The sequence below is a fragment of the Trachemys scripta genome, chromosome 6 (assembly GCF_013100865.1).
Source record: "Trachemys scripta elegans isolate TJP31775 chromosome 6, CAS_Tse_1.0, whole genome shotgun sequence".
In the NCBI taxonomy this organism is placed as follows: Eukaryota; Metazoa; Chordata; order Testudines; family Emydidae; genus Trachemys; species Trachemys scripta.
The window spans coordinates 118,934,536-118,952,830 of NC_048303.1; the positions used below are offsets into that span (position 1 = coordinate 118,934,536).

The following is an 18,295-nucleotide window of genomic DNA, read 5'->3' on the forward strand; positions in this document are numbered from 1 at the left end:
TGCTGCTCCTCCAGTCAGCCCCCAGCCCTCTGGCCCTGGCTCTCTGGAGGGGGGAGGCCAGCCAGCAAACTCCTCTTGCTGCTGCCTTACCTTCAAGCAAACACCTTCTGGCTCTGGCAGCTCCGCCCTGTCCTTCCTAACTGACTAGGCAGCATTTTCGGATGGACTCTGGCAGGCCTCACTCCCCTGGTCTCCCTCCCTCCTCTCTGATTCTCCCTGGTTCTTTATAGCCCCAGGCGCTGCCCATCCCACACTCTTACCTGGCCAAATGTGAGTCCCTGTTTGGACACAGGGGAGCTGGCCTTACTGGGGCCAGCCACCGTAGGACAGGCCATGCTTCAGATGAAGAAAAATGAGAGCGGACGATGATCTGAGCCCAGAATTCACCTTCAGAATGGCCCCTGAGTGAGATGTTCAGCTCACCTGCTGCTGCTGGGCCTTGCAGCAGAATATACAGGTCCCATAATGACTGGACAATGTGTGTCACTTTTAGCCGTGAAACCATTTCCCAGCACAACCTCCTCTTAGAAAAGCTGCATAAAAATATACCTGCAACCGTTGGGTTTTTATCTACGTTTGCAAAGCCCTATGCAAATTCACCATTTATAAATGGCTTGTAATTAGAACAAAAATAACCGTTTTCTACCAGAAGGCAAACTGATATTTTTACTCTCTTTTGTTAAGTTAAAACTATTCTCTGTTTACATGTCTCCTCTCCTAGCCCACGAGCAGTAACAAGCGAAGCGAGGGGCGGACCTGTCAGCCATGTATATTTGGGCTTCACTCTTAATCCCATCCAGACAGTCTCTGGGATTGGATAGAGACTGTATTCAGAACTGATTGATAGCCGGAGAACTAGCCACCCATCACTTGCCTACAAACGCAGGGAGGGCAGAAGTTAGAAGTTGCCTCCCACCAACCCCACTTCCAAAGATTCAGCAGGCATCTCACAGGGACTTAGACCCTGATCCGCACTCAGACCCCAGCCGGTTAAACCCTACACCCATTGAAGTCAGTGTGATTCTGCACAGGTAGGAGGTGCTGTCTGCATGGATCTGATTGCAGGACTGGGGCCTATATATCATTGTCGTTGTTCCTAAGAACGGGCCCGGGTTAACCTGACTGAAGGCTTTTCACTACATCAATTAACTATTGATCTCAGCTACTCTGCAACTATGATTCAGTGCATTTCTCTTAGCTCCCTAGTTGTCCCCACTTACTTTGCCAAATGACGTCCTTTGATTCTCCATCCTCAGGAACTCTCTGCTTTCACTGACCCTAAACCAATTCAATTTGGTTTCGTACCCTGTAACATGTCTTCATTCTCATTTGGAACAATTATTTAACAGCAAGGGAGTTGGCATGTTTTTCACCCTGGCTGGAGACCGCTCCATTTAATAATTAACATAATGTAACTTTACTTAAGAGGACAGCCCCTTTTAGCTCCCAATGGCTGGGCTGCAGAAACTTCAAACAATTCTGGAGTATGAAGAAAAAAAACTAACAAAATTCTCAGCTGGCAGGACAGATTCCCCCATTTCCCTCTCCAAAACACAAAGCGCTTGTTTCTCTGGAGAGTGTTGCTTGTGTTCCTTAGTGATGACTATCAATAAAGTTACTATGGAACCAACTTCAAGTAGCTTAAGGAGCTAACCAAATGACAACTACAAGGACATGGGCAACACCTGCTCTGTTTAGGGCTAAGCATCATGGGTAACGTTTTTGAGAACATTGATGTTAGAAGCCAGAGTCTCCTTGATTTTCCTGGCGTTTTTGGAATTTTGGGACGAGGGGGGAATCAGTAGAGTTGATTGCTGCAAAAATGGAAGGGGAGTAACAATGCAAGCAGGAAAGGTTTGCTAGCAGCCACGGTGTATCTGTTCTTTCATGTGCTCATTCCAAGGCCAGGCTGGCAAGTGTATTTACTTGGCTTTTTTGTTTTTAGAAGACACTGGGACAGCATGGGAGACCCAATTGTCACTCCTGACCAACAGCTGCATTGAGATGATCACTTGGGAGCTGTGGTCAAAAAGGTATATTCTCAACTCCGGCTACGGAGAAGAGTTCAGCATTATCTTTTGGATATCTTTGCTACCATCACCCATGCCTTTGTCACTGCAAGGTTGGACTGTTGCAATATGCTCCACATGGGGCTATAGATTAAATCAGTTCAGAAGCTGGAACTGGTACAGAAGACAGTCACTTGCTTCTTAAACAGGGCATCTTAAAGACAGCATCTATCTGCATAAGGAATTTCTATGGTCCACCATTACTATACAATCAAAGCTCCTCACAGCCGTGAATGTGTTTATCTGAACCCCTCAGTGATGCAGGGCATTGCTGTTATCCCATTTTACCGATTGGAATGGAGGCACAAAGAAACTAAGGGTCTGTCTACACGGCAACTAGACACCCACGGCTGGACCGTGCCAGCCGACTCGGGCTGCGGGGCTGTTTCCATTGCAGTGTACATGTTCCAATTCAGGCTGGAGCCCGAGTTGTGGGACCCTCCCACCACATGGGGTCCTAGATCCCGGGCTCCAGCCTGAACCCAGATGTCTACACAGCAATGAAACAGCCCCGCAGCTGGAGTCCCGTGAGCCCGAGTCGGCTGGCCTGGGCCAGCTGCGGGTGTCTAGTTGCCGTGTAGAAAGACCCTAGGTGACTTTCCCAAGGTTGCACAGGAATCCGGTGTGGAGCAGAGAATGAACTGAAAACTCACAAGTCCTGGACTACTGCCCTAGCCACCTGGCCCAGCCTCTGTCTCCAGCACCCCAAAGTACCTAGGCCACCAGGAGTGCTGCGCAATACATGAAGTAGAAAATCCTTCTTAACTCCTATGGCAACCAGCTTTCACCCTGGAGGGCAAGAGTTGATTACCCTGATTATCTTAGCCTGTGTGACTACACATGGAATGATCTCACCCTTTGTAAAATCCAGCCAGAGCATCTGACTTGATGCCCTCCTCCTGCTCAGCAACGACGCGCTCAACAGAGCTGCTTCCAGGGAAGAACAGCTCTGTTTGGGGTGAGACAAGTCATAGTCCGAGGCCAGAAGGGCCCACTCAATCATCTAGTCTGGCCTCCTGTGCCTCCCGGGCTACCCAACGTCCATGCTCTCTAGCACACTGCTGTAGAATAATACAGGGGGACTGATGAAATAGGATGCTAGGGAGGGTAAGTGGTGAAATACAGTGGCATCGGACTGCTGATTTGCAGGTCTCCCATCAATTCCCACCACTTTCTAAAGCTAATGATGAAGCCAGCTGTGTCCCAGTGAAGCCTGAGGAACGGAGTATCTTCCGAGTCATTGACTATTAACACAAGCCAATGGCTCTGCTGACTACACTTTAAGGTTATGCGCAATATAGAGCCCTTGAGCAGAACTCAGATTAATCATTCCCAGTGTTCTACTCTATATAGGTTTTTATACCATGCTCATCATCACTGTATTATCCAAGCACCTTCCAGTAGTCGATTAAGCACCGTAAGTGCACATCCGTCATGTGTTGTTTGTTCTCTCATCCCCCACAGAGAGAGAGAAGTGCTTGGAGCGGAGTGTCTTGTTTGGGTAGGGTTCTTTTGTTTGTTGGGTTAAATATCCCTGTTGCTATGTGTGTGCATTAGATAAGGCAAGGTCAGAGAAATGCACCTTGCACTTGGAAAGAAAAGTGGCAAGGTCTGCGATGGCCCATTGTTCCCGGAGGAGTTCACGGCACAGTTTTGGACCACTCCCAAAGAAGGTTCTGTCTCCTGCAGAGAGAGGAGTGGTCTTTGTCCCAGCGCTTTAAACAGGCTTTTAGGTATTCTGGTCCCAGGCCATGGAGTGCTTTGAAGAGAAGGATTGAGATTCTGAACTTGATTCAAAATTCTATGGGAGGCCTGTGTAGAGAGTGGGGGGCAGGTACACCGTGTTCACGGTAGCCTGTGTTGCTGAGAGAGGCACCAGTGTTTTGTACACGTCAATTTCCTAAGTGCTGCAGGTTTCATGTCCAGGTATACGGCGTTGCGTAGTCCAGCTGAGAAGTGACAACGGCATGGATAACGGAGGTCTTGTCTGTCAGGATGGGATGGATTCGCCGAGCCAAGCGGGGAGGGCAGGACGCATTACTCGCGCCCATTGTGATGGAAGAGCTCACTGTTAGCGGGGAATCGCCTGGACTATGGACTGAGCTGACTGTTTGTGGTGTGAACCTTCAACCAATGGAGGCTGCGAACTCCTCAAAATACTTTCCTTTGCCCACCTCTGTCTTGCTGAGTTTCAGCTTCAGCCAGCCGTTCTTCATCCATGAGCTGATTGCATTGAAGCCCTGGGCCATATTGGTGGTAGTGGTGCGGTCGTATGTGGTGAAGGATAGGTAAAGCTATGGATCAGTTGAATACTGCTGGCACTTGAGTCCAGGTCCTCTGCCAGCTCACCTAGTGTTTGCATGTAGATGCTGAAAATGACCAGAGACAGAACTGATCCTTGTGAAACCCCACAACTGAGAGGTCTAATGGTAGAGGTGCAGTTTCCCCAGCTACTCACTGGGTACATCTCTCCAGGAAGGACTCCAACTATTTTAGCACATTACCTTGGATTCCTGCCACCTCTCTCAGGTGAGACAGGAGAATTTCATGGTCGGCAGCGTCGAAGGCTGCAGAGAGACCCAGCAGGAGGAGAATAGATGTCTGTCCTCTAGCCACTGACAGGAAGAAATCATCCATCAGTGCCACTAAAGCAGTTTCAGTTTCTTGTCCTGTCCTAAATCCAGAATGTGTCAGGTCTAGGATTTTGGCTCAGTTAGATGAGTTTTCAGTCAGCCTTTTGGCTCGCTTCTCTGTGAGCTTGCACAGGAAGGGAAGGGTTTGACACTAACTTGGTTGGGTGGGACTGACGCATCCAGGGTGTGTTTCTTCAGTGTTGGTCGGGACTACTGTGTGTTTGAAGGAGGAAGGGAAGATCCCTTCTCTGTATGAGGCATCGGCTATTTCGATCAGAAGTGGCACCTGTTGGTCATTGCTCTCTGTCACAAGCCAGGAAGGGCCTGGGCTGGAGTCACAAGTCTTGGATCAGGACTCCTCTGGAGCATACTGAACTCTGGGAATGCAGGTGGACTGTTGGTTGGCAGGTGGAGGCAGACCATACCCAGGCTCTCAGATGTGCGTGACCTTTTCAGTGAAGCAGTTCTTTGCAGTGCCTGATGCTCAGATCTGGTGCAGCTTTGCAGGCACTCAGGATTGCTGACGCAATTTACCGGGTGGCTCCTTAGGGTGGGATTTGGCAGCCCCATTGGAGGCTGATAGGAAGGTTCTCTTGGCCAGTAGAACAGCCTCAGCACAGGCTTGGAGTAATGGTTATGTTTCATCCTTTCGCAATCAGCCTTTGTTTTCCGCCATCAGCAATCAAGTTTGCACCCCTCGCTCTTCATCCGGCACAGGCTGTCAGCAAACCCAGCAGATCTTGCTGGTTTTAATAGGTGGGTCACTTTGAAAACAAAGTGGTCTTGTGGTTAAAGCGGTGAGCAAATGAGATTGAGACATTGATTCCAAATGTCCTGTGCAATCTTGGCCAAGACTAGAGTGGAGGGAGTGACTGATGTTTTCGGTTCAGTGGAGGAAGTGAAAAATCTGGGGGTAGGGAAGGGAAAGGTTCCTTTTGAACGAAAACTGAATTTTTTCATTTTTTCCCCCCCTCAATGAAAAAATTGTTTCCCCCCCCCAAATGTTAATTCAAAATGAAATGCCGGTTCAAATGGACTTTTCCCCATTTTGTTTAGAAAATATCAATTTTTTTTTCAGAGGAAACTAACTGAATGTATTGAACTAGATGCCTAAATACAATGGGAGCGAGGCACCTAAATACAATGGGAGTTAAGCACCTAAATCACTTTTGAAAATGGGATGTAGGCCTCTAATCCACTTAGGTGTTTTTGAAAATTGTCTCCTGGATCTGAATACTCTCAAATGTTGAAGAAGTTTGGTGAACTTTACAAGTCTAGAGTCAACTTTTACTAGTGGTGTTCTATGTTACCTGAAGGGTGACCAGCCAGCTGTGCAAAATAGGCCTAAAATGATGCCCACCTTCTTTATTTTCCAAGCTGGGTATTGGCATTCTTCCTGCAATCTTTTTTGTCTGCTCCCATTTTGCAAGTAGACAGGGGATCAGAATCAGCTCGATTCCTATTCCAACGCTGAGTGGTTTTTCTAAGGCACCTATTCTGCCAGGGGATCTAATTGCCGTACCACAATTATAGATGGCACAGTTTACTGGCTATCCCCTCACAGCCTCCCCTGTTCCCAGAGTGCTTATACATCGGTTGTTGTTTGGGGGAGCAGGGGATAGTTTGGAGGTGTTTTCTTTTTGCTTTTTATTTCCTTCTTGACACACACTTGGCGTCACCGCCAGACTTTGCAATGGTTGGTTAGTCCTAGGAAGATGCCAAAGGACAGGGTGGAAAGGCGGAGAGGAAGGACAGCGAGACAGGCACGTGTGTTTAGAAGAAGGACCACCAAGTTAGAACTTTTAGCCCAGTGGTTAGAGCAGGGGTCGGCAATGTTTGGCACGCGGCTCGCCAGGGTAAGCACCCTAGCGGGCCGGGCCAGTTTATTTATCTGCTGACGTGGCAGGTTCAGCCGATCACGGCCCCCACTCGCCGCGGTTCACCGTCCCAGGCCAATGGGGGTGGCGGGAAGCCGCGGCCAGCACATCCCTTGCCCGCCCCGTTTCCCGCCAGCCCCATTGGCCCAGGACGGCGAACCGCGGCCAGTGGGGGCCTCAATCAGCCGAACCTGCTGCGTCAGCAGGTAAATAAACTGGCCCGGCCTGCTAGAATGCTTACCCTGGCGAGCCGCATGCCAAACGTTGCCAACCCCTGGGTTAGAGCATTTGCCTGGGATGCCGGAGACCCAGGGTCAATTCTCTCTCTCTCTGTCGCCTAGTGACTATTTAACTATCCACAGTGGAACAGTCATAGACCCAGAGAGAGAATGGTGCTGTAGCCTGGTGGTTTGGGCACCCACAAGGGAAGCAGGAGACCCCAGGTCCAGTCCCCCTGCTCCAACAGCCCTTTCTGTATTTCTCCACAGTGGAACAGCTTCAACTGGAGAGACCGGGGGAGCCCCACAGCAGCACATCCCATAGCCCAGTGCTTGGCGCGCTATGCTGAGAGGTGGGAGACGCTGTTCAGATCCTCTCTCCCGCATCTGGCAGAGAGGGGAGAATTGAGCCTGGGTCTCCCACATCCCAGCTGAGCGCTCTGGCCACCAGGCTGAAAGTCATAAGGTGGCATGTCCTCCTCCTGCGCCTGTTTCGTGTGGAGCGAGGTGGGCGCCTGACTCATTCCTGCAGGAAATGCTTTAGGTGCCCACGTCGCCAGACTCCAGGTGGCTGGGGCCTGTTCATGGGTCGCCAGCAGAGATCAGCACCTCCTTGTAGCCCAGACTCAGGCACCAATCTCCCTGACAGGGGCGGGGCTTAGCACACATCCCTCTCTTCGGCATCTCCCATTGGCTAGTTTACATGGCTTAGCATAGTGTGTAAGCTGTGTCTGAATGAGCTCTCCCCTGACTGCTAAGGGGGAGAGACTTCAGGAATAGACTGTATTTACATGAACTCACCTACTCTGCCTAAATATCCAGCAGATAGAACAGTGTTGCTGAAAGTGATCAACTTTGGCTGGTGTTGGGTTACAAGTCACCTTAGTACTGAATGCAGGAGTAGTGAAATGCTGTTATTAATGTTGTTGTCTTTATTATATGAGTAAAGGGAGCAGAACTGGGCTTAACCGGTCTTGATTGAGGGAGTCACCCTCAGCTGAAAGGAACTCGCTAAGCCAGGCGCTCAAATGCCAGATCCCTGTGAAAGTAAGAGAGAGGTGGGGACAGGAGGTGTGGACTCTGCCTCAGGGTCCCCCCATCTGGTTTAAGAGTCTTGTTTTGTTAAGTGCTCACTAGAGCTGAAATCCTTTGTGGTGGGGCAGTGTTGCTGCAGGTTCACGCACTCAGGGCTGACAATCACGGAGAGCTGGGTGGAACCGCAAGAGACTGACCTGCCGAGGTCACAACAGAGAGGCAGGTGGCAGCAGAGAGATTACAGGTGAGCCAGTGGGAGGGAGTGGCAGCTAGCGAGGTGGCCAGCCAGAGCAAGTGCTCAGATGGCGGCGCAGCCAGGTGCCTTCTTCCCGGGTGGGAGGTGAACTCACACAGATGCACCTCTGAACCCTGGGTCCTCACAAGGACAACCACTGTGAGTGGGGTGGGGTGAGGAAGCAGAGGGGCACAGAAAAGGAACTTTTGGTTGTAGAACTCAAGAACTTGAGGCAGAAGGCTCTGGCCCATGCTCTCTGGGGTGGGCGTCCAGCTCAGTTTTTTTATTATGAATCCTACTTGCGGCTTTTTCCCTAATTTAATGTCAGGTGACTTCCCTCCTTTCATTAAGTTTCTTTCCTATGCTCAGACTCTGTGCTTGCGAATGGGGAAGTATTGCCTCCTAGAGGCACCTAGGGGTGGTGTGTAATTTTCCCAGGTCACTGGGTGGGGGTTCAAGCCGGTTTTGTGTTGTATTACTGAAGAGGAACCCCTAGATACTGAACCTGGCCCTGGTTGCTGCCGACTGCACCTGGCAGAAGGGTTACAATTGCAATACCAAAGTCCCACCCTTAGTCTCTGTGCCTCAATTCCCCATCTTTGCAATGGGAATAACAGCAGCCCTGCCTCGCAAAGGGGCGGTGTGAGGACAAGCACACTAAAGATGAGAGGCGCTCAGAAGCTGTGGTCATGAGGCCAGATAAGCACCTCAGATGATGATGATTTTGTCTTCCAGCTAGAAGGTTTCACCCATGGAAAAATCCCAGTGACCTTCCAAGGAGAAGTCCCAGTTTGCCCACTGTCTGTCTGCAATGAGTATAGATCATCATCTTTTCGGCTTTGGGCTTATGGCTGCTCACACAGGCCATCTGGGCTGCCTGGTTCATTTTGCAGCACATATTGTTCTTCATTTCTGAGGGCTGGAATCTCTGGTAGCCGCTCACAAGAAAAGAGCCATTGAGGAGAGCAAGAGAATAATGCTACCGCACATGCACAGGTGGCCATAATGGTGCAGGAGCGGGCAAGGCAATGTTTATTCAAGCATCCATTTGGAGGGATGATAAAGACATTTGAAACAAATGATTTGGGGGAGGGGTGAAGGGAAAGAAGTAGGCAAAGGTTTCTGATCTGAGGGTAAGGGGCTGTCAAACTGGATGGTGCAGCAGGGTGTGTAGTGATAATAAATTCCCCTATAAGAGCTCCCGCAGCCCAGCTGGGAAACTTTAAATATGTTGCTAACAGAAAAGTAAAAATTAGACCATGGCCCACAATTAGCAATACCAAACCGAAGTGCCTTACATTATTTATCTATATATGGCATGTACCTGTGTTTAGAAATAACAACGCTGTTGGACTTCCAGGAAATAAAGAACAGTTCCCTCTAGATATTTATATCTAGATACACATATAAACATGGGGGCAGAGAGATTCTAAGGAGCATACAGTGTGTGACTCCAGTCATTGGTGTGGGTATACACCAGGGATCAGAATACTACAGGGGCCTCAGAATCTTCTTCTACTCTGAAGTTATTAGAATATTAATTAATTAACTAATTATTGATTAGAAAATTAATTAATTCGTGGAACAGTTAAATTCTTCATATAAAAGAGAAATGCAAAAGAATTATTAATAATTCCCAGTGAATTGAATACGATGATGATTATTACTGTTGTCTCATTGGTTATTGTAAGCGTGCGGGACTCACCCCTGCTGCGCCTCCTGCTGGTCTTCTCAGGAATTAGCTCATCCAACCATTAGAGTGCCCTCTGCAGGCCGGTGTCCCTCAGCCGCTGGCCCCGTGTCCCTCCCAGACCCTGGTTCCCCTTTCTCTGGGGTGCTGCCCCTCTGGCAATAACCCCCAATCACAGGGTCTCCCCGCCCAGGGGAACCCCCACCCACTATCCCCCCACCTCACTTCAGTCTTGGCTACTGCCAGTCACCACTTAGCTCCCGTTCACTGGGGCAGACTGCAGTGTATCGGCCACTCCTCACAGGCAAGGTTGGGTTTGGACCTGCTGCCTCCCTCTATAGCTGGGCTGCCCCTCTGCAGCCCTGGTACTGGTCTTAGGCCCTCAGCTAGGCCCACAGCCTGGGGGGTTTCCAGGCTGGAGCGCCCCAGCAACTCTAGCCTTCCCCTAGCCCTGCTCCGCTCCACTCCACTCCACTCCCAGTACCCTGCTCAGCTCCCTAGCAGCCAGGCCCTTCTCTCTCTACAAGCAGATAGAGACTATGTGGGCTCCTGGCTCCCAGCCTTTTTATACAGGCCAGCTGTGGCCTGATTGGGGTATGTCCCAGCTGCGGCTGCTTCCCCAATCAGCCATCCCCAGGCACAACCCTCTCCAAGGCTGCTTTTAACGCCTTCGATTTTAGGAGCTGGGTAGCCACCCCACTACAGTTATGTGAACAGATTATGGTGTAAGGAACCGTGATGATACTAGACTTACATTTCAAATGTGCACACATGATCCCGCCATACGGTGAGATTTGTTTGCAAGGGCTGCTTTTTCTCCAGATTATATAACAGGACTAACAGCTTCCCATATGCCATTTCTCTCAAACCCTGCTCATCTTCACTGTAAGGGGAATTGCTTGATATGCCATAAATTAACAGTTCGTACTACTGACTGAATCCCTGTTCATCTTAAAGACACATACTGTAGATGCCTGATAATGAGAGGTAGAGTGTTTTACCTCTAGGTCCCTGGTTCAAAGCCAGCCCAGCCCAGTTCAGCTAACAGCTTTTTAATCGCAACAGCTTTTTGGTCTCAGCCAGGTGTCTAGTGGAGCCACAACACCAAAAATATGCCCAATTGTTAGCTGCCTCTGCAAAAAAGCCTAGGACCAAATGGGCAAGGAAAGTCCCCCTCCTAGACAGCTTCTCTCAGGCACATTACGGGCCTGGTCCATTGTCAACTGGAGTCAATGGAAAGAATTCACTGGATTGGCCCCTCAGTGGATTCTATAGCATTACCATTGTTCATAATAGGTAGTGCACTACTGTAAGAACATAAGAATGGCCACTGGTCAGACCAAAGGCCCAGCTAGCCCAGTATCCTGTCTTCCAACAGTGGCCAGTGCCAGGTGCCACAGAGGGAATGAACAGAACAGGGAATCATCGAGTGATCCATATTGTCTTCGCTATATGACTTAACAGAGTGCTGTAGTCTTTGGGCTACCTCTCTGGTTCCTTTCAACAGAACTTTAATTCACTTTTATTTAAAAATGACACACTGATGATTTCACGTCTCCTCCACTGCATCAGATCAAACACATAACGGTTCGTCTAAAGCCTGTCTACAAGTCAAGAACAGCCTCTGCTCATTTAGACCTTTCATTAAACATGCAAAGCTGGGGGAATTACCTCCATGTGCTTTCTCCAAACTGTCAGAATCACCACCTGCCTAGACTAATCCTCAGTCAATCTCCGCATGAGAAAAGGGAAATATTGTTGAGTTAAATCTGATCAGGGCAATGACAACCAAGTCCAGTCTCGGGGAAGCTGTTATTTCTTCACAGCCAGGATGTTTTAGTTTAATGACTGACAGGCAAAAGCTGTTTTTCTGTTTGATATGCAAAGGAATGTTTAGTTAGTATCTGAAAATCCAAAGGCAGGGACCGGTGGCTCGTAGATTCCCTGTCAGAATCACTGACATTTCCGACTTCAAGTGTATTTCCTCCTCGGTTGAGTCCAGTTCCTATGTCACGATCCCCAGGCTGCAGTCCCCTCCATAGCGAGAGAGTGAGTGGGCCTGAAACGAAGTTGGGCCAGCCAGACCTCCGGATTTGCCTGAGCCCCCTTCAGAAGCTTGGTGGATCCAGACCAAACTGCGAGTGCAGAGCTCTTCTGTGACGATCCGACCCACGGGAGGGTTGCTCAGGTGAGAGTCAGGGCTAAGGCCTAGATCCTCAAAGGCATCAGGTGCCAAAATACCTTTGAGGATCCGGCCTAAGGCCCCCTGAGTTCAGGGTTATGCCTGTGGCACCGGGTTTACCAGTGGCACCATGGCACCGAGCCCATAATCAGAAGGGGCCCTGAACAGCCGGATCTCCCGGCCGGCTGAGCCCACCAGGAAAGCTGCCCCTGCCTTGCCTCTTCTCCAAAGCCTCTGCCCCTGCTCTGCCCCCACCCCACCTCTTCCCACCCCTACTCCGCCCCATCCCCACCCCCACTCCACCCTGTCCCCCCCAAGTCCCTTCCCCTGAGCTACGCATCTCAGGGGACTGCAGCAAAGGTCGGGCCTTCCCTGCACTCACAGGGTAGCAGTAAGTGGAGCAACCCGGTCCCAGCCCACTCTGCTCCGCCAGCTCGTGCTGGGGGGCAGTTTCCTGCCTGCCCCCCAAGCCTGGGGAGGAGATGTAGCAGTGGGGAAGGGGCATGGGATGGGGAAGAGAAGGGGAAGGGGGGAAGAAAGGGGGTGGGATGGGGAAAAGAAGGGGATGGGGGAAGCGGGGGCAGTGGGGAAGGAAGGGGCATGGGATGGGGAAGAAAAGCGGCGGGGGAAGCAGGGGCAGGGGAAAGAAGCAGTGGGGTTGAAGAGGGTGGGAAGGGGCATGGGATGGGGAAGAGAAGGGGATGGGAAAGCGGGGGCAGGGAGGAAGAAGAGATGGGGCGGTGGGGAAGGGGCATGGGATGGGGAAGAGAAGGGGTTGGGGAAGCGGGGGCAGGGAGGAAGAGGCAGTGGGGAGGGGAGGAGATGGGGCGGTGGGGAAGGGTTATGGAATGGGGAAGAGGGGACGGGGGGAAGAGGCAATGGGGACAAAGGGGGTGGGGGTGGGAAGGGGCATGGGATGGGGAAGAGAAGGGGATGTGGGAAGCGGGAGCAGGGAGGAAGCTGGAGCCCAGCATGCAGCATCCCCTTGGCAGAAGCTGGGGCTCCCCTATTAAGCAGGCCCATCAAACCCTCACCCTGACAAGCCCCACCTCCCCTGCATCTGTAGCACCCCAACGAGCCCCCCAGACACCCTCCCCACTGAGTCCCAACCCCCTGAACCTGGACCCCCACCCAAATGAACCCCACGTCCCCTGCACCTAGACCCCCCTGCTGAGCCCCAAACACCTCCACCTGGATCCCTGCAGAGTCCCACTGCCCCTGCACCTGGAACCCCCCAATGAGCTTCTGTGCATCCAGATCCCCCACTGAGCTGCCCGCACCCAGACTGCCCCACAGAGAACTCCCTTGCCTCCACCTGGATCCCCCCACACTAAGTCCCTCTGCACTGGGATCCTGCTGCCGGGCTAAGCCTGCTCACCCACACCTTGTGTGCCAGGCACAGGGGGGCAGGGCCCCAGGGTGATTCTGGGGCAGGCCGGGCCCTTGCCCTGTGTCAGGGTCGGCTGCAGCCTCACTGCCGAATCCCTGTCCCGGGGTGAGGGTGGGGGAGGCTGCAGGGTAATCTCCCACCTCCATGCAACCCGTGGCCTGTGCTCCCCACTGCCATATTGGAGCCTCCACATTTATTTATTGACAAATAACATTTGCAGAATTTTAAAATAGGGTGCACAGAATTTGTAACGTTTTGGTGCAGAATCCCCTCAGGACTATGGGGTGCTGTGCGGCTGTGATGGTGGGGCTGTGAGGAAGGTGGTGGGCAGTGGGGAGGTCTATGGCCGGGGGGCGCTGGGTGAGCGGGGTGGTGTGCAGGGTGCTGTGCAGTTGTGGTGGGAGGCCAGCGGGGGAGGTCTCTGGGAGGGGGAAGGGCTGGGCATAGAGATCTGTGGTGGAGGTCTCTGGGCGAGGGGGCGCTGGGCATAAGGGTGGGGCACTGGGCAGAGGGGCACACTGGCAGCACAGGGCTGGGCAGGCCTTTGTGCGTCTGGCAGCTGCAGGTTTGTAAACAGTGCCCTCCTGCTGGGCTGCGAGTTGTGGGGCTGCTCCCGCTGCACTGTGCCTCATTGCCCCCAGCCCGCCCTTCGCTCTGGAGACTGACCACCCCGCCCCCCTGCACCTTGGCCCAGGCGGGCCTACATATAGGTTTGGCGCCGGGCCCACAAAACGTTCATCCGGCCCTGCTTGCACTGTGCCACTGCAGAGAACGTTAAAAATCAAATGCACTTGACCCTTCCCCATTTCTGTGCTTTGTTTTGCATCTCGCGCGGCTCAGACAATGGAGCTAGATTGCTCGGCGCAGTCAGTCCTCTGCCCCCTGCGGTGGTGTCTGGGGATCAACAGGGCAGGGCGATGCTTAATTTAGAGAGATTTGCATGCCCTTAAATACGTCCTCACGGAAACGACTCTGATCATAGGCGGCTTGTCAGCCCCCCCCCTTCTTTTTTACAACACAAAGAGAAACATCCTCAGCTGCTGTTCATTGATGTAGCTCTGCCAAAGTGAATGAACTAACCTGATTTACATCATTGGAGGATTGGGCCCAGCATCTACACGGTTAGTCCTTACGCCATGGAAAGAGAGAGATTCTGGAAGGCTCTAGAATTCCACTCTCCTCAGCTCACAAATTGTTCTCGCCACAGTTCCCCCCCCCGAATACTCCCCCGCATCCCATCCCCCACACAAGGAAACGAGCATAGAGAATTTGGAACAGAAGAGTTAAAAGAACTGATTAGCCAAGATGGTTCTGCCCAGACAGTGACAAGACGAAATCAGACGTTCAAGCGTACAAAAAGCGCATACGCATCCCTCGGGAAATCAGCCCAATTCAATATCCTTTGTAACCAATTAGTCCTGCTTGATGCAGAGCTGCCTGGTGTGTGCTCAGCTTTTTATTTATTAGCATGTGTTCCCCGCACAATTCCCATCGCCGGTGGGCCGGTGAGAGACTTCGCGGAGCACGGGGCGCCACCTAAGCTTAGACAGCGCTGGAGGGACGGGAACGGCACTGCACTCACACGGCATCAGCAGCGGCATATGTTTGCAAATTCTCCTCTCCAAGAGCAATGGAAATGCTGGAGGATGGGGAAGAAAGGAGAAAGTGAGCCCTGGAGGGGCTAATGAAAGTAATTAATAGAGTGGCCAGCCCTTGATGCTGCTCATGCGCTGGGGCTAATCAGTGACTCAGCTCTCTTGGGGTCCCCTGGACAGGAAGCGTTTATGAAGTCAGTGTTCCCTTGTGAGGCGAGCAGGCAGTGCTTCCTGGAGTGCAGTGTTTGTCCAGGGCAGGCTGCTGTGTGTCTCTTTGGAGCCCGCAGCCGTGCCTGGCCACAGCTAACGCCCAGACAATGCTGCAACTCCCTGCTCGGCTGTGAGCCTCTGACGCCAGGCCTGAAACCTCACGAGAGCCCTGCGCCTGGGGTGGAATTCAGCCCTTTGTCTGGTACCGCTTGGCCTCCCAGCAGGAGTTCAGGCCTCGCCAGCTGCTGTCAGGTGCACAATGGTGTTTAAGGCGCACAGCGTGTTGCCATCATGGAAATGGCTTCAGCTGTTTAACCTAGAGACACTGGACCCGCCCCCCAGCTGGTGTAAATCAGTGTAGGTCTATTGATTTCAATGGGCCAAATGCAGCCATGGTGCAACCATGTACCACTCCACAGCTGTGAACGGAATGGCAGCCACTTCCACCAGGCCTGAATCTGGATCAGTGCCACCAACTTGCATCGTGCAATAAAACCAGTAACTGCATCACCGTCATTCCAATGACTTTATTGGTCACAGATGTCTGCCAGGTTTACTGAGCTGACACGTTGACATGTCTTCTACCGACTCAGTCTGACATCACCACCACCCTCTAAAGAAAGCCCCAACTGACACCCGTCAGCTCACACACACGGGATAAAAACTCCATAACATTCACCAAATAACCCCCCTCCTGTAGGCTACAGCATGGGCCCTGCACAGAGCCTAAGTGAGATCAGCCGTCAGAAATCCTCCCTCAGTAGCCAGAGGGCTGTGCCAGAGACGCACCAGAGCGAAGGAAACCCCCTGGCTACCGCGTGCTCCTGGTGGATTTACTGGTGCGTCAACTTGGCACTGCCCCTAGACTCTCTCTATGCACTGAGGCTGCTGGACGCCCCACGGAGCACCTGAGGGTTGTAATCTCCTCGTGTGGGCTCCCTGCATCCTACTAGCCGTGCCCTAGATCACTGAGACCGAACTGAGATGGAGCAGTTTCCTGAAGCAACAGCATAAAGGGAGACAATCTGGGCGCTGCTCCTAGGGTGACCAGACAGCAAATGTGAAAAATCGGGACGGGGGGTGGGGGGTAATAGGTGCCTATATAAGAAAAAGACCCAAAACTCGGGACTGTCCCTATAAAAAATCGGGACATCTGGTCCCTCTAGCTGCTCCGCCGGGCAAGGAGACTAGGCTCGATGAGTTTCCTGTTTGCCCCTATCTGTTTTATATTCCGGGTGCATGACCCCCGGCTCCCACAATCCCATCCCACCATCTTTCATTGGGGGCCAAAATTAAGATGATAGCGTCCCTTCATGATGCATAGAGATACAAGGACATTTCTAATGGTGCAGAGTTTGCAGCATGATAGAAGGAAAATCAATGCACTTGACTATAAACTAGCACAATTCCCAGAGGACTGTTTTCATTTCCTGTGTTCAGATCCACCTTCTCCTGCTGCCAGACAGAAACCTCCTCCGGGGCGGGGGGGAAATGTGTCCCAGACAAATTCGAGTTTCCCTCCAGAGAGATGTTTTCTATCCCCGTTTCAGAGACTTGGCACTGAGACCGATTCCATTGTGCAGCAGCACTGTGGGAGCAATGTATGAATGGATATTCCAGACATCAGAGGCTGGCCCTGCGCCCATAGGTCATCCAGCCTGAAACTGGTTACATTTCAATGTGCTACTTCTGTATTTTTGACCTTGAAATATAGGGCACCCTGGCACAAAACTGATCTATGCTGATTCTCTAGAGCCAATCTAAACTCTACGTACTGCCAGAACACACATATCCCTTAGCCGGTGTGTTGTATATGATTGACATATTGGGGAGGTTCTGAGAGGAGTTGGCAGGAGAACCTACTTGATTACTACAGGCCAGACTGTTCTCTTATAGAGTCATAGACTTAGACTTTAAGGCCAGAAGGGACCATCATGACCATCTATTCTGATCTCCTGCACGTATCAGGCCACAGAACCTCACCCACCCACTCCTGTAGTAGACCCCTACCTCCGGCTAGTTATGGACTTCCTCCAATCATGATTTAAAGACTTCAAATTACAGAGAATCTACCATTTACTCTAGTTCAAACCAGCAAATGGCCGGTGCCCCACGCTGCAGAGGAAGCAAAAACCCGCCAGGTTCTCTGACAATCTAACACGTGGAAAATTCCTTCCCGACCCCAAATATGGTGATCAGTTAGACCCCGAGCATGTCAGTGAGACCCACCAGCCAGACACCTGGGAAAGAATTCTCAGTAGTAACTTGGAGCCCTCCCATCTCCGTCTGTTGGAGATATTTGCTGCTAGCAGTCACTGATGGGCCACATGCCATTGTGGGCAGTCTCATCATACCGTCCCCTCCATAAACTTCTCAAGCTGAGTCTTGAAGCCAGTGAGGTTTTTTGCTCCCCCAGTTCCCCTTGGAAGCCTGTTCCAGAACTTATGACAATCAATGGCAAAACTCCCACTGAGTTTGACGACAACAGCATTGACGCTAACTTTCACCAGTAAGAGGGTCCACCACGACCGTAGAGATGGGTGGGTGGGTGTATATATAACTGCAGAAGAGATCTCAAGGATTGCAAAGTTATTTGTCTTGTATACTGGATGTATCAGCACTGGGATTTTGAAAAATCATCCAGTTGTTGTGAGACACCGGATGATGCGACAGACAATCTATAAATGAAAACGTCTTGTTTTTCCCTGAGGATTCCCATCCATCTACACACATACTGAGTTTATCAATGAAGCAGAGATAATTTAGGTAAAAGGCAAAGTGTCTGCAATTCCCACTAACTGCAGCAAACTTCCTTGAAGCAAGCCAGGGTAAGGGAGAAAGAATGTAAGCAATGGCATAAAGCATGATTCTGCTCAGACAAGTGTTTAGCTCAGGCTTTGTGGAGATCCACATTTCTTGTGTCTTGATGCCTTCCAGATCAAACGTGCTCCTTTGGGACCAGATTTGGATTCCCTTGCTCAGAGACAATAGCACCAAACAGCCCCAACTTGCTACTCAAAGCGATTAAGAATATTAGAACCTGACCCTTTACAAGCTGACCTATTTTGTAACCATCGCCCCTGCAAACTCAGACTGGGCTCTCAAAGTCAGGATAGGTTCTCTCCAGCTTACTCATCAGTGCTGGTTGGCCAGCCAGAAAA

General features: G+C 51.3%; 1 long non-coding RNA gene across 1 annotated transcript in view; it reads right to left on the reverse strand.

The window, feature by feature from the left end:
* Nucleotides 1-1,343, reverse strand: part of LOC117879605 — a 43,707-nt gene extending 42,364 nt beyond the window's left edge. Inside the window, exon 1 of the long non-coding RNA XR_004646329.1 lies at nt 1,221-1,343. This is a non-coding gene — a long non-coding RNA (uncharacterized LOC117879605). The remainder of the gene's footprint in view (nt 1-1,220) is intronic.
* Nucleotides 1,344-18,295: the final 16,952 nt, after the last annotated feature.